This window comes from Tiliqua scincoides, chromosome 7, assembly GCF_035046505.1.
Source record: "Tiliqua scincoides isolate rTilSci1 chromosome 7, rTilSci1.hap2, whole genome shotgun sequence".
NCBI classification, from domain to species: Eukaryota; Metazoa; Chordata; class Lepidosauria; order Squamata; family Scincidae; genus Tiliqua; species Tiliqua scincoides.
Genome location: NC_089827.1, coordinates 65687190 through 65708193, shown reverse-complemented (window position 1 = coordinate 65708193; position 21004 = coordinate 65687190). Strand labels below are relative to the sequence as shown.

Here is a 21004-nt window from a genome sequence, read left to right as displayed (position 1 = left end):
CATGTCCTGATTTAAAATAACCTGCCCGATCTTTGACTTCTGGCCTCTAATTTTGGAAGATGGGGTTGTGTGTTTATTTCAGACTCGCCAAACTTGTCATGACCGAGGCAAAACACAGTCCAGCATCCAAGGATGTGGTATGCCAATATGCCAACATACCTTCCCGTACTTCCCAGATGAAAATAGCAGCATGCTTGTACAACACTCTGATTCTAATCGCAAGGGTCACTCTCCAAGCCCCATTCCAGAACCGGTCCAGCCATAAGGCTGACTGAAGCAGCTGCTTCTAATGATGAGTTGGGGAAAACAGTGAATTCCACAGTGGCGGAGATGCAAGAAGTAGCAGGGTGAACTTGTTCAAGTCATTTGAACATAAGAAGAACCCAGCTGAATCAGGCCAAAGGCCCATCTAGTCCAGTTTCCTGTATCTCACAGTGGCCCACCTGGTGCCTCAAGGAGCACACAAGATAACAAGAGACCTGCATGCTGGCGCCACTCCCTTGCACCTGACATTCTGAGGTAGTCTACTTCTAAAACCAGGAGGTTGCACATACCTATCATGGCTTATAACCTGTGATGGACATTTCCTCCAGAAATCTGTCCAATCCCCTTTTAAAGACACCTAAGCCAGATGCCATCACCACATCCTGTGGCAAGCAGTTCCAAAGATTAATCACACACTGGGTAAAGAAATACCCAGTTTTCTTTTGTCTGTTCTTTTTGCTTTCATGAGTGATCAGAACAGGGTTGCTTGGGTCTACCTCCTCCTCCTCCTTCTTCTTACCCATCCAGCAGGAAGTCCAGGCAGGCAAGAAAAAGGAGGAGGTGGAGCCCCCTTCCTTCCCCTCTGGTGCTGCCTCCTTTTTCTTGCTCCAGTTCCGGTACTGATGGAACAAACCCAGCCTTTGTAAATAATGTCCATTAGAGGCATACAGTGGGGTATAAATTTGTAAATAAATAAAATAACCCATGCTCTGCTCCCAGCATGCTCCAGCCATCATGTTTGTTTCAAGATTCAAGTGGGCTACAAGAGACTTTTTCTTACCCCCGAACAGAAAGAAAAGTGAAAAGGTCTATGGGATTGTCATCGACTGCAATGGACATAGCCCTCACAAAGTCCCATAAACCCTTCACCTTTCTTCCTGTTTGATTTTTAAAAAGCCTTGTGCAGTACAGTTTAATCTTTCTGCAGAGGGAAGAAAGGAGCTCCCCCCTGCCACTGGGGTATGTTTGGTGGCAGTAACGAACCTGACCCCCATGCCGCCATGGGCTGCAGATGCATGACATGCCACCCCCTCCCCACATCACAGCCCCCCCCCCAGACACTTACCTAGGCTCACATAACCTCGTGCGACACCCCAACACACTTGAAAAGCCTTCTGAGGTTTCTGGTGTGATCTTAAACAGTACTTCTGGTTTCCCGATGAAATCAAAGGATTCTTTAAGATTGCGCCAGAAGCCTCAGAAGGCTTTTTGAGTGTGTTGGACCGCCGCATAGGACTTTGCGTGGCGACAGAACCCCTCTGACAGGCAAGTGGAGGTGACACAATGGGTGGAGGTGACAGTGGCGGGGACACAGCTGATACGGAGCCTAGGGCTTCCCCCTCTGCCCCCCCCAGGTCCACCACTGTTTGATGGGTAGAAGACTGATAGCAAGGGCTGGTGAGGTTAAATTCTCTAGGCTCAGATTTAGATGCAGAGTTTGTCTCTCCTTTGCCTGTAGAGGGAGTGGAATTTCTCCAAATTTGACCCCAAAGCTGAACCTAAACAACTTTGGCGACACCTGTATAGTGCAGGCTTCGTGAGCAGAATCAGGGCAGGCAGTCTGCTTTAAGTGGGCTGTGCTACCTACCCAATTTTGCTCACGGAAGCTGAGCAAAGTGTTGGCCTACTAGCCTGTTTTTATTTTCCATCGGGAGGCAGACTTGTGGGCCGCTAGGCCGCTAGGGTACATTTTGTTTGGTGAGTCACAAGTCCTGAAAGCCTGGTTTAGTTTTCTCAGGCCACAAGATGATTCCCACACGATGATTCATTTTGCCGTGTTGAAGAAGTTCACTGCAGAATAAATACATACATATTGCTAGTGATGAACAGATAGAAAGGCTGATCATTTTTAGATAACCGATTTGCTGCTTGGCAGGTCTCACAAACTTTCACCCACCCTGTAATTTGTAACAGGAATACTTAGATGTGCTTACATCAGGTCCTCGAGTGCTTCTTGTTTATATAACAGACTTTAAAATCATAGTGACTGGTTCTATTTTTTTCCTATAAAGACAGTGAAATGTAATCTCAAACTCCCATAGTTAATAGTTTACCCACAAATCATACTCTTTAGGTTTATATAATATTAGTACACACATATATGTATCTATACGAGAACACATATTTGTGGGGGGGGGAGAATATCAGAAGAAACCAGTCTCACGTATCAAGAGTTATTAAGGAACTGAAGAATGAAGTTGCAGATCTCTTGACTAAGGTATGCAACTTGTCCCTCAAAACGGCCACGGTGCCAGAAGATTGGAGGATAGCAAATGTCACGCCTATTTTTAAAAAGGGAAAGAGGGGGGACCTGGGAAACTATAGGCCGGTCAGCCTAACATCCATACTGGGTAAGATGGTGGAATGCCTCATCAACGATAGGATCTCAAAACACATAGACGAACAGGCCTTGCTGAGGGAGAATCAGCATGGCTTCTGTAAGGGTAAGTCTTGCCTCATGAACCTTATAGAATTCTTTGAAAAGGTCAACAGGCATGTGGATGCGGGAGAACCTGTAGACATTGTATATCTGGACTTTCAAAAGGCGTTCGACACGGTCCCTCACCAAAGGCTACTGAAAAAACTCCATAGTCAGGGAATTAGAGGACAGGTCCTCTCATGGATTGAGAACTGGTTGAAGGCCAGGAAACAGAGAGTGGGTGTCAATGGGCAATTTTCACAATGGAGAGAGGTGAAAAGTGGTGTGCCCCAAGGATCTGTCCTGGGACCGGTGCTTTTCAACCTCTTCATAAATGACCTGGAGACAGGGTTGAGCAGTGAGGTTGCAAAGTTTGCGGACGACTCCAAACTTTTCCGAGTGGTGAAGACCAGAAGTGATTGTGAGGAGCTCCAGAAGGATCTCTCCAGACTGGCAGAATGGGCAGCAAAATGGCAGATGTGCTTCAATGTCAGTAAGTGTAAAGTCATGCACATTGGGGCAAAAAATCAAAACTTTAGATATTAGGCTGATGGGTTCTGAGCTGTCTGTGACAGATCAGGAGAGAGATCTTGGGGTGGTGGTGGACAGGTTGATGAAAGTGTCGACCCAATGTGCGGCGGCAGTGAAGAAGGCCAATTCTATGCTTGGGATATTTAGGAAGGGTATTGAGAACAAAACGGCTAGTATTATAATGCCGTTGTACAAATCGATGGTGAGGCCACACCTGGAGTATTGTGTCCAGTTCTGGTCACCACATCTCAAAAAAGACATAGTGGAAATGGAAAAGGTGCAAAAGAGAGCGACTAAGATGATTACGGGGCTGGGGCACCTTCCTTATGAGGAAAGGCTACGGCGTCTGGGCCTCTTCAGTCTAGAAAAGAGACGCCTGAGGGGGGACATGATTGAGACATACAAAATTATGCAGGGGATGGACAGAGTGGATAGGGAGATGCTTTTTACACTCTCACATAATACCAGAACCAGGGGACATCCACTAAAATTGAGTGTTGGGCAGGTTAGGACAGACAAAAGAAAATATTTCTTTACTCAGCGTGTGGTCGGTCTGTGGAACTCCTTGCCGCAGGATGTGGTGCTGGTGTCTAGCCTAGATGCCTTTAAAAGGGGATTGGACAAGTTTCTGGAGGAAAAATCCATTACGGGGTACAAGCCATGATGTGTATGCGCAGCCTCCTGATTTTAGAAATGGGCTATGTCAGAATACCAGATGCAAGGGAGGGCACCAGGATGAGGTCTCTTGTTATCAGGTGTGCTCCCTGGGGCATTTGGTGGGTCGCTGTGAGATACAGGAAGCTGGACTAGATGGGCCTATGGCCTTATCCAGTGGGGCTGTTCTTATGTTCTTATGTTCTTATTTCACTATTAGTTCATAGCTGGTTAGCTTTCCCTCTTTTATGGGAATGATTACATCAGACATCGGCCAGTAAGATAAGCATTGTATTGGAAACTGAGTGTGTGTGTGTGTGTGTGTGTGTGTGTGTGTGTGTGGAGGGGGTGTAAGTGCACATGCAACTTTTGTTCTGGTGACCTTCATCCTGTTTTGACTTAACAGCAAAACTTTTCTAGAACCAAACGTGCTATTCTGTTTTTATCTCATGGCACAGCATCATGGAAGGAAATGTGTCTGCACATATTTTTTAATTGTGGTATGTGGTGTTCCATAGTGCTGTGCAGGGCCTGGAGACGATTCCAATCATAAAAGGAAAATACAGTATCGTGTTATCAAAAAGACTACTACAGGGAGTTCCCATGAAATGGAGGCTTCCAGTTGGAAAACAAGGATCCATCTGGAAAGGTGGATTCATTACCAGGAGCAAATGACTGAGTAACGAAAGTGCCTTACAGTCATTCTCCCAGCCACATGGGGAGATTATCTGTGAAGAGTTCCCATGCTGGTTGGGGGAACATTCAGATCACCCTACCACATGAGCAAGGACTGCATCACAGAGTCAGCCCCCCCCCCCCATTTCCAGGGCAGAGTAGATTACTTTGGAAAGAGCTATGGAATTGGACCCTTCTCATGTGCGGTTGGATCATAACGGGGGTTGTATTCTGTACTAATGCCCCATGTTTCAATATGGAACTGTCCCAGTTGTAGAAAATGAAGGAGTGTGGGGATCCAGTCAGAAGGGGCACATGTGCGAGGAGAGTTGAGCCTTCCCCCTACACCCCATTTCCCTGCAGCCTCACTCCCCAAATCTTTTTTTCTTCTGTCTCTGCCAGAGCAATTTATAGTATCTGAGCTCCAGTTGAGAGAAAAGTGCCTGGAGAGGCAAGGCTGAGGGGAAGGGGAGAGTTCTACAATCCTCACCCACATGCCATTTTTGGTCTTTCAGTTACACCCCCCCCCCAAAAGCATCTTTTGATGTACAACATACAACAAACCTTTATTAGGCATATAGTTTTACAACTAATATCTCCAAACAGTCCTGTATGAAGGTATATATTAAAAGAGAGATAAGAAATAAGAGTTAAAACACGCCAGTTTGCTTACACAGTTACTCCAAGTTGCTTAGAACCAGCAACTTAGCCCGCTTCAAGTTGCTCAAATGTAGAAATTTAGCAACTGGAAGGATCACAGATTCAAGTTCACCTGCCACCAAAAGTTGTAAACAGGTGATCTCAGAGAGATCATTGTTTCCTGACAATGAGGGGAGATACTGGTCTCTGAGCACCTGATTAAAAGCACAATGCAGAACAATGTGTGGAAGAGAGTCTACCTCTCTGAGGCCACAATTGCAAAATCGTTCTTCCTTCAGGGAATTGCTAAACCTACCAAGTAGGTCATTAGAAGGCAACACATTGCATGGGCTAATGTAAAAGCCCTCCTTTCAAAGGGGCACTCTAAGAAGGACACCATCCCAGATGGTGGTGCTGGGGGGTGCCTGTTCGACACCCTGGCCCTTGAGATGCGGGGTGCCACAGGGCTCAATTCTGTCCCCCATGCTATTTAACATCTACATGAAACCTCTGGGAGAGGTCATCCGGGGGTTTGGAGTGGGGTGCCATCAATATGCCGATGACACCCAGCTCTATCTCTCCTTTCCTCCAGACTCCAGGGTGGTGGTTGAGGGCCTGGAGCGCTGTCTGGAGGCAGTGAGGATCTGGATGGGGGCTAACAAGCTGAAATTAAATCCGGATAAGACAGAGGCTCTCCTGGTTCGGAAATCCTCGATGCAGGTGCTGGACTATCGGCTTGCGCTGAATGGGGTTGCACTCCGTCTGAAGGAGCAGGTTCGCAGCTTGGGGGTCCTCCTGGTCTCTCAGCTGCTCCTGGATTCCCAGGTGGCGGCTGTGGCTAGGGGGGCCTTTGCTCAGCTTCGGCTGGTGCGCCAGCTGCAACCGTACTTGGATCGTGCAGACCTGGCCACGGTGATCCATGCCACGGTGACATCAAGGTTAGATTACTGTAACGCGCTCTATGTGGGGCTGCCCCTGAAGACGGTTCGGAAACTGCAATTAGTACAGAATGCGGTGGCCCGTGTGGTCACCGGAGCCAGGCGGTTTGACTCTGTCAGCCCGCTTCTCCGGGGGCTACATTGGCTGCCCATTCATTTCCGGGCCCAATTCAAGGTGCTGGTATTGACCTTTAAAGCCCTATACTGCTCTGGACCAGGGTATCTTAGAGATCACCTGCTCCCGTACAATCCAGCTCGTCCTCTTAGGTCATCAGAGAAGGCCTTTTTACAAGTGCCGCCGCCTAGGGAGGTATGTGGGGCAGCTGCAAGAAATAGGGCCTTCTCAGTAGTGGCACCAACGCTATGGAACTCCCTTCCCCCTGACTTAAGAATGGCTCCCTCTCTTGAGACCTTTCAGCGAGGCCTGAAGACCCTTCTGTTTAAACAGGCCTTCTGAGTTCTCGGCCTTTTAACATCTTTTTAACATCTTTTAATATTTTTACAGGCCTGATTCTTTTATGACTTGCTGCTGCTCTATGCTCTTTTTACCTATTTTTTACTCTGACTGCTGTTTTTTATGATGTGTTAATATGTTTTTAATTGTTTTTAAATTATGTTTTTATATGTTGTAAGCCACCTTGAGTCCCTTTGGGGAGAAAGGCGGGATAATTGGTATTGTTAAGATGGAAATTTAGGGGTGAATATTTTTTTTGTGCTGCAGCCAAAATCTCTTGCCTTTCTATGTCTATTAGTCTTGTTATCAAGAGCCTGATAGAAGTCTCAAGTGTAGCAGCTCCTTGTAGATCTTCCTCGAGACACATTTGTCTAATTTTCTTATTGAATAGAGCTAAGCAAGGAGACAACAGCGAGTCAGTCAATAACCCCTTTAACAATGGATTTTGGTCAGCCCTGAAGCACACTTTGGCCCAGTATTTTAAGAAACTGGACCAAGCTAGAAACTCCAGCCTATATTGGCCTGTCTCCAGGAAAAGTGCCGCGAAGGGAACGCAATGCGGTACACCTAAGATCTTGTATAGAAAATTAGAATGTATCTTTTCAATTGAATCATTTAATGCTGGCATCCAAACAGGAATGCCATACAAAATTTGAGGTGTAACTTTGGCATTAAAAGCCTGGAGAGCAGCTGGAATGAATGAGTTACCCCAAGAGAAGAAAAAGTGAGTAATAGCCTGAACAGCTAGTTTGGATGAATTAATTACTGTAAGACGATGGGAAGACCAGAAATGCCGGTAGTGAAACCAGAGACCAAGATACTGAAATTCCTTTACTTGTTGTATTGATTTACCATTGAAAAGCCAAGACTGTGGTTTCCAAGAGTGCCCAAACACCACAATCTTGGACTTTTCATAGTTTAGCTGAAGGGCATTGTTGGTAAAATATTCTATGCAGGCATTAACCAGTCTCCCTAATCCTATTTTAGTTCGAGATATCAGGGCCATGTCATCAGCATACAAAAGGAGAGGGATATCCACTGAACCTAATTTGGGGGAATGCATATCAAAGTTTGCTAGATAGGGAGCCAGATCATTAATGAAGAGATTGAACAGGGTGGGAGCAAGAACGCACCCGTGCTTGACCCCCTTGTTGATTGGAATTGGGGCCGAGAGGCCGCCCCTCGGAGATAATTTCACTTGGCATGAGGTGTTTAAATGAAGCGCACGAATTAATATTAATAGCCTTTTGTCCACTCCCATCTTCTCTAGTTTATCCCAGAGTCTCTCTCTATCTATGGAATCAAAGGCCGACTTTAAATCTAAAAAGGCCACATATATAGTCGGGCTTTATTTTGAGTCCTTTGTTTGAAGATTAGGTGTGATAATACCACACAATGATCAATTGCAGACTTATTTGGCCTAAAACCCGCTTGCTCTGGGCCTATGATGTTATGGTCCGAGATCCAGGCAGAAAGTTTCTTAAGTAGATGGGAAGCATACATTTTCCCTGCCAGGTCTAAAAGGCTGATTGGCCTGTAGCTGGGGGGAACTTTTTTATCCCCTTTTTTGAAGATGGGAACCAAGATAGATCTAGTCCAAGTGTCCGGAAGTACCCCAAATTTATCAATTCTAGTGAAAAGTTCTGCAATTATTGGGGCCCACCACTCTGGTGCTTCTTTATAAATATCAGGAGGAATTGAATCTGGTCCTGCTGCTTTACCCAGCTTTAACTGCTTAATGAGTGAAAGAACTTCATCCACTGAGACTGCAGGCCAATCAGGGAGATCTAACGGGAGTGGCATATTAACAATGGAGACAGGTTTAGATTCATCAAAGAAGATTGATTTAAAATGTGCTTCCCACATTTTAGCTGGAATTGCTGTGAAACCAAATGAGTTTTTATAGAAACAGCCTGATACAATTTGCCAAAAAATCTTGGTGTTTTTAGATCTCACAGATTTAATTAAACGTGACCATCTCGCTGTTGCATTGTGGTGTAACGAAGTTTTAATAGCTTCCTTGAGATGGGCAGACAGCTTAAAATATTGTAGTAAGTTTAATCTACTATTAGTTACTCGAAATTTATTGTAAGCACTACGTACAGCAAACTTCAGTGTCAAGCAAGTCTGCTCAAGCTTGGCAGAGTTCTTTCTCCCACCTTCTGTTCTTTGAGGTGGAGGTATCAGCCCAGTTTGTTCTGGAGAGTTGATATTAAAACCTCGAATAAGGTCACAATCCCTAGTTGGTTATCTGGATCCAGAGTAGACAACTGGAACATGTCCTCAGTTTGTAGTAGTGCGCAAAAGGACTCTTTAGTGGCTGCATCCCATTTAATTCTTTTAATTATGTCAGGGTGACCGTCCTCCACCTGAGAGTGGGAATTGTGGTGGCAATCTGAGAAGTAGGCCAAATCACATATTAAGGGTAAATGGTCACTAGACTGTGGGTATCCAACTCTAAAATTCACTATCTGTGGGAGAAAATAAAAGGGAACCAGAATGTAATCAATAACACTCATACCTCTAGTTGAAATATGGGTATACTCTCCTTTATCCCCCAGATAATCTAGGCCATTTAACCAAGTGAGGCCATTGGTAATACAGAATTTAGCCAAAAGAAGCCCAGCTGCATTAATCGTTCTGTCTTTCGACTGCCTTTCAGAGAAACAAATCACTGATAAAATGGGCTGATAAAATCACTGATAAAAGTGATAAGAATTTAATCTTATCACTGATAAGATTAAATGGGCAGGAGGTCTGGTCTAGAGGGTAGAGCCTCCATTTGCCTGAAGATTAACATCCACAAGGTCGGCAGTTCGAGGCCACCGGCACCGTGCGACCTTGAAGCAGCTGGCAAGCTGCAGCTGAGCTGTTCCATCTGCTCGGAGCGTGGGAGGATGGAGGCCAGAATGTTAAACCAGATCGGAGCGTAACATCTTGAATGTGGTGGTTCTTGAAAGAGAGAACCTTCTTTCAATTTGTAAAAAATCCCTGCGTGGATTTAATAAGCCTGCCTGTGTAAACCGCCTTGAATAAAGTCTTGAATAAAGACCAAGAAAGGCGGTATATAAATACTGTATATTATTATTATTGTATATTATAAGGTCATATCAGTAGGCAGATCTAAGATTTGATGTATTTGAGATGTTTAAAACATATGAAACTACCGGTCTCACATTTTGGGCCCAGACATATCCCATGCCAGACCATAATACACACACACATACACAATACGCTGCCAATGGAGTGCATACTGCATGCTACGGTAAGGAGGGACAACCGGATGGCCTGGGAGACATGAGTAAACAACACTTTTACATACCTCTCCGTAGGCCACCTGGCCAGCAATGGGTCTTCTTGGCTGAACACAATGTTTTAAAACACATTTACATACCCCGGTATCTGCGGATTTTGTCGTCCATTGTAGTTCCGGAATGGAAGCCCCGCAGATACCGAGCTCCCACTGTCCACAGGTACAGCCAGATGCCATTTAAATGTGTGATTGCTCTAAACAAGGCATGAGGTGTGAGATTTTCTGGTACAATAAATACGGATGTTCCCCTGGGGGCTGGGGATAAGAATAGGCCCTCAGTTTGGCTGTACTTGTCATAAGAGGCGACTAAACAGCCACTGGTTAGATGGGACTCATTAGCCTGGGAAGGCAGCTCATCTGAGAGAAGGAAAACTCTGATCCCAAACCTCCACTGCCTTGTGGCTACATCCAGTTAAGGAAAAGGCTTCAGGAGTCAACCTCGAGGCAAAATCCAGAGCCGGAGTCCCTGAGGCAGTTCATGGCTGAACACAGTCATGTTCTGGCAACTCCTGCGATGCCGTTGGAACCAACCATATTGGCTTCTGCCTTTCCATTGGACCATTTCAGTGACGTGGAAAGGGGGGATTTGCTGCATGGGAAACAGTCTATCCTCCATATCTACTTTAACCAGGCTTCGCACACTGGAGAGGACACTCTGTTCCAGAACACTATTCAGAGCGCGATACCAGAGTCTTCCGAGACTGAAGGATGCCAACAACAAAATACGGATGATTTTTCTTAATTCCTTTTTTCCCCCCTAAATAGTCACTAAATTTCATTTATCAGAATATTTAATCAAGTAAAACTTCTAAATCTGATGTGGTGGCTACAGCAACACACACAAAAAGACTTTGACAAGCTTATTCTTTATTCAAATGAAGGCAGGATTAGGGTCCGTCCAGTATTATACTTACCAAATGCTGTGAAAACGGTTCTCTTTCCTTTGCGTGAGCACTCATCTCTAATCTGATTGAAGTACCCAGGGAAAACATAAGGATAGCCAGGGCATTAAACTGTAATCAAGATATGCAAATACATCCCTAAATGTGATTTGCTTGGAAAGAGAAATTAATCTAGGCATGGTCAAATAAACAGTGTGTAATATGGATAATTAATCACCAAATTAGCGGTTGTAGTCTCCTGAGAAGATTATGCAAATTAAAAGGTCCCCCATTCACAGGCACCATTTGGTTACCTATAATCAAAACTCTGAACACTGAACAACCCTTGGGAGCATCACTGTACACTTGCAGTCAACCTTTGGGGGTTGTATTCCAAGCTTGTCAACAGTATACTTATGGAGTACAGGAAATTTGCACTGTCTGCCTGTAAAGATCTTTTTTTTTTTTTTTTCCTCACAATATGAAATGTTGGAATGTCACCAGGGTGGCTTCTGCTCCAGGCTGGGCTAATTAATTCCAAAATGCAGCAAATCACACATCCAACTAACAGATCATAAATAAACAGAATGAGTCCAAAGATAAATAAATGCTCATCCCAGTGCCCAGCTCAAGAAACTGTGCCAGTCACACAGAAAAGAATTAAAGGTCTTGTGAAGTGACAAAAGAGGGCTGGAAACAGCAAGACTTTGTCCAATTTTTTTTTAAAAAAAATTATTGTTATACTGTAGGCATTTATATCCCAACTTTCCATACAACAGATACTAGGATGGCTAACACTCAGAACAACAGAAAATTTAAACCAGGTTAAAAGCATCGGTAGTAATGGGCTCAGTCCACCAGTGGAGCAAACAATAGGATTGGGCCATAAAAACATCAACAATAACATTGTGGTTCTCTGTGTTTAGAATGCCCTTCCCAGGAAAACTTGCCTGCGGGCACCACATTTGTTGCTCTTCCAAAAGCAGGCAAAGTTTTTGTTTCTTTGCCCAGGCATGTTTGCAAACCCCTTTTAATCCTCTGTTATACCTCAGTGGCATTTTATTGCTTTTATACTGGATGCTTGTAGGCTTTTATCTTTGTTTTCATGCTGTTTCATTTCATTGTCACTAGCTTACCAGATGTAGGCCACCCTAAGATTTCTGTATCGAAGGGCAGCCTAGATACTGCTGGACAGTTGATGCCAGCCAGGATTGATCATGCTGATCTGGATGGACCAGCGATCTGGCCTCCCTTCCTATGGCAGCTTCCCATGTTCCTATATAAATTACACTGAAGAAATAAGTCAAAAATTGTTCTAGATCTGATTGATTGTGCCACAAAGGTTCCACTGGTGTTGGCAAGTGACAGGGCCTTCTCATAATGGCATCTGGCATGCGGAACTCCCTGCTACTGGTGATGAGACTGCCCCCCCCCCCATTGTCAGTATTCTGAATACAGCAGTATTCAACTGGTGGTGGCAAGTGAGATGACACCATCTTTGTGATGACACCTGGCATGTGGAACTCCCTGCCATGTGATCAGACCACCATTGTCGGTATTCTGATCCCAGTAGAACCTGCTTATTTTGTTCAGTTTGCTCTGTTGCTTTTTTCCCCGGGGGTGGGGTGGGGGGGGTTTGGCTGCTCTGCTTAATCTGCTGCCTTGTGATTTGTCGTTCTGTAGCTTTTTAGCTGTTTAATTTTTAGTTTCATTGTTAGGTTCATAGTTGTGTTTTAAGTGAATCTGTTAGCTGCTCGAGACAGCAAACAAATAATAACTAGACGATCATGTGTCTGTGTAGCCAGCCAAGTATGATCTTGTTTCTTGTTCCTTCCATTCAAACATCTGATGTTTTTACGCATGTTCACAGCTGTAACTCGGGCAGGAATATCACATGAAGGCCAATGCTGACTTGGGTATCCCAGTGTAAATTAAGCAACATAATAATAACTCCACAGCATGATTTGTTCCATGGGGAGAAAAAAAAGCAACAATAAACTGTTCACATTAGAAGAGTCAAGCAGTAACCCCAGCCCTAATGACTGCCTTTGCAGAATTGAATCAAGAGACTTGTGATCGCGAGGGACTTGGTCCCACGCAGAGATAAACATATTCACCAGTAAGGCTACTGTATTGATGGCATTCTGTTTAACCATTGCCAGGATAGGTAATTTCAGTCTAAACTTAGGAGCAACGTGCCAGAAGAAAGGAATCCCTCCAGGGAAAGATTTTAATTAAGAGAGAACTATTAGATTGCTTTGAAATTCTGTGATGGGCAGCCTTTGACACCTCATTATTTTCTCTCCGTCATGTTTCGTACAAGTATGGCAATTAAATGTCTTTATAAACAAATGTCAGGAGTATACAACCTGGTAATTGTTGACTGAAACTGCCCTATAGGACCTCTGACTCACAAAAGCACATGCTGGCGTCCTCTATAGGATAGAACAGTGGTTCCCAAACTTTGTAGCACCAGGGCCCACTTTTTAAAACAACACTCTGTCAGGACCCACCTAGTTTCACCAGACTTTTTAAAAAGGAGACCTAGAAAAAAAATGATTTATTTATTTTTAAGTAATAACCAGAAAAAAAGACCCTATAACTTTCTCTATATTTACACATCCTTGCAAATTGTAGGAACTGAGCTCTTTGCAGAGTAATTAGCAGCTACACTATCTTATTTGTCAATAGCATCAGGGCTTGAAGAAATCAGTTATCATCTGATCTTTCCATCACGCTTTGGCGACCTGCCAAAAATCAAGTCACGACCCACCAGTGGGTCCTGACCCACAGTTTGGGAAGCACTGGGATAGATCAGACCTCGCTCATTCATGCCTTCAAAATATCCAGATTGCACTTTTGTAGTATGTTATATCATGTGGGGCTCCACTCTGAAGAATGTTCAGAACATCAGCTGGTCCAAAATGTGGCTGCAGGAATTTTGAGATGGTACATAGATGGTTCGTGATATATTCCACTTTACTCGACATTGGTCAGACCTCACTTGGTCAGTACTGTGTCCAATTCTGGCCACCACACATTAGGAAAGATGCAGCCAAACTGGAGCAGGTTCAGAGAAGAGCAACAATGATGATCAGAGGGCTGGGGAACAAGCTCTGCGAGGAGAGGAATCTTGGTATGTTTAGCCTGGAAAAGGCGGAAAGGGGTATGATAGTGCTCTTCAAATACCTGAAGGACTGTCATACAGAAGAAGAAACAAATTTGTTCTCTAAGAACAGAAGTGAAGTAGGTACAAACTTCAAGAGAGGAGATTCCAGTTGGACATCAGGAAGAAATTTCTGATGATAAAGGCAGTTTGGCAGTTGAACAGATTGCTGAGGTAGGTGCAGTATTTATGTGCACAGGCGCTGGGCTTTGAGATGCCTTGGCATATTTGACAACAACACAGCAGAGCACACTCTGCGTCTGCACAGAGCCCACTCTGTCATCAGCCTTGAATCATGCAGAGTGTCTAAAGCCCAGTGCGATGGTATTTTGGAGAAGTGCCTCTTATCAATGTGGTTAGCTAGAAAGCCGGCTAGTTATAGCCAGTTCCCTAGCAGTGTAATCTTTGCAACCTTCAGTAACCCTCGTTGTATTGCGACACATGTTTAAGAATGAATAAAGCTTGCAGAAAGCTGGTGAGGAAGTCAGATCTGTTCCAGCTTCAAGCCTAGCTGATGCATCTCTACATTCAAACCTGTCTGCCGGCTCTCATTCATTGGCTCTGATTCCATGCTCCTTTAGCCCCAGTTTCCTTTCTTAACCCTTCAGTGCTCTGCACTCATCAAGCCACAAGGCCATAACAAGTCTTGTGGGCTTCCCACGCAGTGTCAAACTGCTACAGCAGGTGGTACAGTCTTTCTCACTGGGGATTCTCAAGCAGAAGTTTGACATCCACCTGCTGGAAAGGCTCTAGGACAGTGGTTCCCAAACTGGTGGGTCATGACCCACCAGGGAAATCAAATGGAAGTCATTCACCCTTAAGGGGAGTGGCCAAAGAATGACTGCTGCAATAATCGCGGCACCACAGCGATCCAAGGGCTTGTACACTTAATGGAGGGTAGTGCTGGCCTTTGGCAACCTTTTGCCCCCAAACCTTGTCCAACATGTTCTCCAGTGCCTTGTATATCTCGATGCTACATCACTTTGAAGCAGGAAGATGTGACCTGATGATTGAACTTCCAACAAGCAATGTTTATTTTGGCATCCTCAGGAGTGTTTCACAGTTCGGTTTGGGAGGGGGGCAGGATGCAGACCTGGAGGAGGGGACACCTGGTCTCCCTCTGAACAGGTCATCTAAATAAATCACCCCGTAATGAAGCATCTGCTGTTTAACACAAATCATCATTGCCTTGTCACTGCGCAATTTTGTGCTAAATGAGTTTGTGCACATGGCACTGGGGCCAAATCTTTTCGTACCATCACGGACGCTTTGTGATTATAAAAACAGAACCACAAAAACGTTGAAAACATCAGTAATCAGATAAGGGCTCTGTTTCATAATAATTAAAAAAAAATCCTATTTGGAAAAGCACTCTGTTTTGGTGTGCTCTTCCAGGCCTTCCTGACTCTGTTCCATATACATAAGCAATCAGCTGCTCCTTCTTCCCTGGGGGGGCAGATAGAAAATGCATTTGCTGTGCCTTCTGCTTTAGCATATCTACAAGCTGAGAACGACTCCTGCTGATTGCAAGTTTCCCTGCTGTGCTCAAGGTCATGGGTCAAGAACAGAAAATGTAACGTGGCCCCAGAGACATTGTACGTCTGTTGGGCCAGTGCAACTCCCACTGCCCAGATCTCACTGGGGCAAAGCAGGCGCTTGACAGGCATTGAAGAGGGAAAGGGACTGTCCCTTTTTCACCCGATTCTCTCAACAAACTACAAAAAGACACTAGTCATTACAACAGTGAATAATATCAATCACATATAGCATAGATCTTCAAAAGGAATGAGACATCCTTAGTTAATAATGCATAAAAGAGGCATTTGTTTCCAGTGAGTAAGATAGAATTGTAGCCCAAATCTCACTGAATACAATGGGCTTACTTCTGGGAATAAAACAACACAGTTTTCAATCACGCCTACAAATAAGGCATCAAGCCAAGCCAAGCACATGGGAAGACAAGAATTTCCATACAAAACAATCCTATGCATGTTTGATCAGAGGCAAGTCCCACTGTTCAACGGGGCTTCAGTGTGTACAGCCCAGTCCTAACCAACTTTTCAGTGCTGATGCAGGCACAATAAGAAGGACCCCCCCGGATCAGGCCAAAGGGCCATCTAGTCCAGCTTTCTGTATCTCACAGTGGTCCACCAGGTGCCTTAGGAAGTATACAAGAGACCTGCATCCTGGTACCCTCCCTTACATTTGGCATTCTGCTTCTCAAACCAGGAGGTTCCACATACGCATCATGGCTTGAAACTTGTGATGGCTGTTTCCTCCACAAAGCTGTCCAATTTCTTTTTAAAGGCAGTTGGGCCAGCTGGTGCAGCCCCTACATGAGGGAACAAGTGTTCTCTTGCCTTGAGAAGGTCTCTGGAGCTGTCCGCCCACTGCAGGACGCAGTGCATGCCCTATTGGCACAGCTACATCGGGGCTGGACAGTTAGTTAGGACTGAGCCGCTGGTTTCCACAGGGGACCCAAACATATTACTTGTAGATAGCTGCCAAGACTGTTGCAGGGTCTGCTCCACAGCGCCATGTTTGCCAGCTGCAACATGAAGCGGCTTCCAAGACACCTGGTATCGCAGTCAAGGAAACCCTCCAGTGATTTCCACTCTTGCTAGCACGTGCATTATATTGTGTAACAAAATCTGAACCATTTTGTGTTCGCCTGAATACTTTGAGGTTGCTTTATCAATTTTGGTGCAAGGATTTCAAAAATGCCGCCATCTTGCGCACAGCATCAATAGTTATGCCATTCTAAAATCTATTTCCCCTGGGGGCTGGGGATAAGAATAGGCCCTCAGTTTGGCTGTACTTGTCGTAAGAGGCAACTAAAAAGCCACTGGGTAGATGGGACTTGTTAGCCTGGGAAGGCAGCTCATCTGAGAGAAGGAAAACTCTGATCCCAAACCTCCACTGCCTTGTGGCTACATCCAGTTATGGAAAAGGCTTCAGGAGTCAACCTCGAGGCAAGATCAGGAGCCGGAGTCCCTGAGGCAGTTCATGGCTGAACACAGTCACCTTCAGGCAACTCCTGCGACGCCGTTGGAACCAACCGTATTGGCTTCTGCCTTTCCATTGGACCATTTCAGCGACGTGGAGAGGGGGGATTGGCTGCATGGGTAACAGCCTATCCTCCATACCTACTTTACCCAGGCTTCGCGCACTGGAGAGGACACTCTGTTCCAGAACCACCATTCAGAGCGTGACACCATAGTCTTCCGAGACTGAAGGATGCCAACTCTAAAATCTATGCAGTGATGTGTATTACAAACGTGCCCCCGATCTGCAGGGGTTCTATTCCAGAACAGATCCATTCCACACATCGTCCAAGGCCTCTGCTGGGTTCAGACTGCGCCCTAGAGGTATTAAAAAAAAAAATCACTTCTGTTCGGTGGCGTAGCCAGAGGGGGGCTCCGTTTTGCCTCCCCTCCCACTAGGAATGGCTCCAAAGGGAGGGGCCACTTGCCCGCCATGCTGAGGTTCTCCACCAGGCTGGGTACTCCACCCCCCCTCCAGCCAACCCACTGCTTCTGTTTTCTCTGTGAAACTGGAAGTGACATTTTTAATGCCTTATAAAGCATGTGCAGGCCCTGGGAAGTCCTGGAGGGAGGCTAGGGGAGCAGAACTCCCTTTGCCTCTGGAGGGGGCATGCACGGTGGGGGTGTGGAGGGGGACCCCATGAACCTGATCCACAGATAACTGGATCTGCGGATACAAGTGTCCCCCCCCCCATACAATGCATTAAGCAATAGGATTAATACAAGCACAAAATGTAACATAACTTAAAAAAAAGTTTTGATGATATTAAAAAAAACTAAGATTACCATTGGAATTAGCACTTCTGAATTGCATAAGAAGCATAAAAAAATTCAACATAAACAATATTTGTGTATACAGTGTTGTTTTTCTTATTTCTGTGTGTGAAACGGTCCTCAGGCTATGAAGTGCTGAAGACAAAGAAAGACAGAAGAGGTTCTTAACCACAATCCACCTCACGCACACGTCACCAACGTTTGCCAAGCCTGAGTACCTTACTGGTGGAGATAAGCACTATCCCGGACTCATCTTGAGAACTATTCTTTAGTCAGCAAAATCTAAAGTAATTTCATCACTGTAGAAGACACAGACCACGACAGATCATCTTGGTCACTGAAGGCACGCCAGAGCACCCTTTTGCAATCCAGAGATGTGGAGGCCAGGGGGTGTCTGAAGCAGAGATGAAGGCAGGGTCAGAGGGTCAGGGAGTCCAGTGGGGCTCCCAGATAAAGCAGCGGGAGGTAAATGAGGCACGTTCAGACCAACACTGAACCACAGGAGCACAGCGGGGACAAGGAAGGGCTGCAGTGGAACTGGAAAGGGTTAGTTCCCCAGCTGCTATTAGCCAAAGTCGGGAGAGAAAGGTGGGAACATCTACTGTTTCTTCTTTTTCAGTTTTGCCGGCTGATAATGGTGGGCACTGAAGAAGTAGAGCACAGAACGAAGGCCTCATTTTCTGGTGCCAACTAGCTCCCACTGTGGACACCTATAACTCCTTAGTGTAGTCTGAGGGCCATGGATTATTATGATTTAGGGCTAAATCCAATCCACTTTCCAGAGCTGATGCAGCCATGTCAATGGGGCATGGGCTGCATCCTGCAGGGAAGCTGTCAAAGAGGCCTCCTCAAGGCAAGGGACTGTTTGCTCCCTTACTTCAGCACTGCATTGTGGCTGGATCAGTGCTGGAAAGTTGGATGGGGCAGGCGGAGGGCAGGGAGTGGGATGAACAGAGCGGGAAACAGATGGGGCAGGGTTGGGCCAGTCGGGCCTGGCAGGGGGCGGGTTTGGTGGTGGAAGTGCGTACTTAATCCCAACCTCCTCAATGGGCCTGAACCACCTGCATGGATGGAACATGGACTTGGTTGGCAACCTTCAGTCTCGAAAGACTATGGTATAAGCCTACAGCACCCGGTATTCCCAGGTGGTCTCCCATCCAAGTACTAACCAGGCCTGACCCTGCTTAGCTTCTGAGATCATGGTATAAGCCTACAGCACCTGGTATTCCCAGGTGGTCTCCCATCCAAGTACTAACCAGGCCTGACCCTGCTTAGCTTCCAAGATCAGACAAGATCGGGAGATAGTGTTCAGTATACGGAGATGGTTGGTAACCTTCAGTCTCGAAAGACTATGGTATAAGCCTACAGCACCCGGTATTCCCAGGCGGTCTCCCATCCAAGTACTAACCAGGCCTGACCCTGCTTAGCTTCCAAGATCAGACGAGATCAGGCATGTGCAGGGTAACAGTTGTGCCAGTGATATCAATGGTGCAGGTCTGAGTTGTGGTTTCCAAGGCTTACCCCAAGGAGACCTCCAGCAACAAAAAAACCCCTGCGGGACGCAGTGTAGCCTGTACAGGCACCACTGCATGGCCTTGCTGGGATTTAGGCAGGATTGTGCTGTATGTCACTGAGGGCAAACAAAGTGATAGAGGGCAATACAGAATGAAGGGTAATATGCCATTAGGGCAAATGCTTAAAAAGCCACCCCATTTTCTTTTAGGGAAAAAGCTTGGAAATTGAAAACTTTCATGCTTTTTAGAGCAAAGGACAGTGTTACATGTATTACATTAAAACACTGGAAGAATTATTTCAGAACACAGAAGTCTCACAGAAGTGCCAAAAAATATCACCATGTTTGCATGTCTGTCAGTTAATCTTCAAAGCTTTAAATAGTTATTGTCCTTAAAGTGTAACCAACATATAGTAGCTATTAAAGTAAGTTTTAACTGCTTGATTTTATTAAAGGTTTGATTAAACAAAGAAACACATAGAATGGTGAAAACTATGTCCAGCTAAAATCATAGCTAGTCTCACAGAGAAGCAGTTTAGTAAGCTGTTTTGCTAGCTGAGATCTTGGGGGCCTCAAAGTCTTGCGTTGATACATTTTTGGAATTTGGCAAAGAGAGTTGCATCTCAAAGATAAAGCTCATTTTTGGCAGCAGTATGCGGCCAAGCCAAGATGTTACAAGTGGGGAAAACACACAGATTTGCAACATTGTAGTAAGGGAAAGTTTATCAGTTGGCAGGTTGAAATAGGGTTTTTAGTGAGCGAGATACAAACACCTGCGGAGACAGTTTAGAAAAGAATACATTTAATGAGATAAGCAAAAACATTCTTGAGAGAGCCTCTGTTTGAGTTGTAACTGACATAGAGAACAAGTTATTTGTTTAAAGGTAAAAGAGAAATGAATTTCTCATTTGAAAGAAATCCTATATACAGTGAGAGTTTGGCTTGTTTTATATGAAAGGTATATCACTAGAGATCCCTTAAATGTACTCAAAGTAACAGGTCACAAATAGAATTAAGGCATAGAGCAAAAGCAAGTTCAAAGGACCTTGCTCAACAAAGGTTGGCAGAAAGCTCCACAGTGTTTTGCTGAGAACAGGAGAAGAGATAAGGCAGGTGGCTCAGACAAGGCCATCCTAAAGGAGATGTATGCCAAGAAATAGGTCTAAAGACTTACCAAAAAGGCCAGTTCTGAATAAAATAAGGTTACAGTGCACTCTACTGGTTCTTGAAAACTCTGTATTCCATATGTTTAAAATGTATAATTTTGCCTTATTTGGAACCTGTAACTTGAAGCTCACCAATCAAATGTCTCTAAGGCTATCTACAGCCTATTAAGAGTTAGCCCCATCTATGATGTCAAACTTCAGCCAATGGGAAGTTCAAAATCTTCAAACAAAGGACCCAAAATGTCATAAAGGGTCTGATTAAGACTGACACATGCTCTCAATGCTTTGAACAGGAGTCCCTTGAGATGCCCATTGCTGGCAACGAAATAAAAGCTTGCAGACGATCACCTTGACTACTGAGTCTTGCTTTTGAACCTTGCAACACCTTGCAACAAAAGGACCAGGCAAATGCTTTCTACAAATGCAAATGCTTTCAAAGCAAGCACTGAAAGGACAGGATGCTTTTCAAGTTTGTCAAAAATTTTCACAAAAAATAGCACTTTCTGAGCACTTTTTAAATTGTGTGTTGGGAGAGTTAGGACAGACAAAAAAATCCTTTCCCCAGCATGTAAT

The 21004-nt window shown here is 45.0% G+C and overlaps 1 pseudogene; it reads right to left on the bottom strand.

The window, feature by feature from the left end:
- Positions 1-19111: 19111 nt before the first annotated feature.
- LOC136658274 (5S ribosomal RNA) lies at positions 19112-19233 on the bottom strand (annotated as a pseudogene).
- Positions 19234-21004: the final 1771 nt, after the last annotated feature.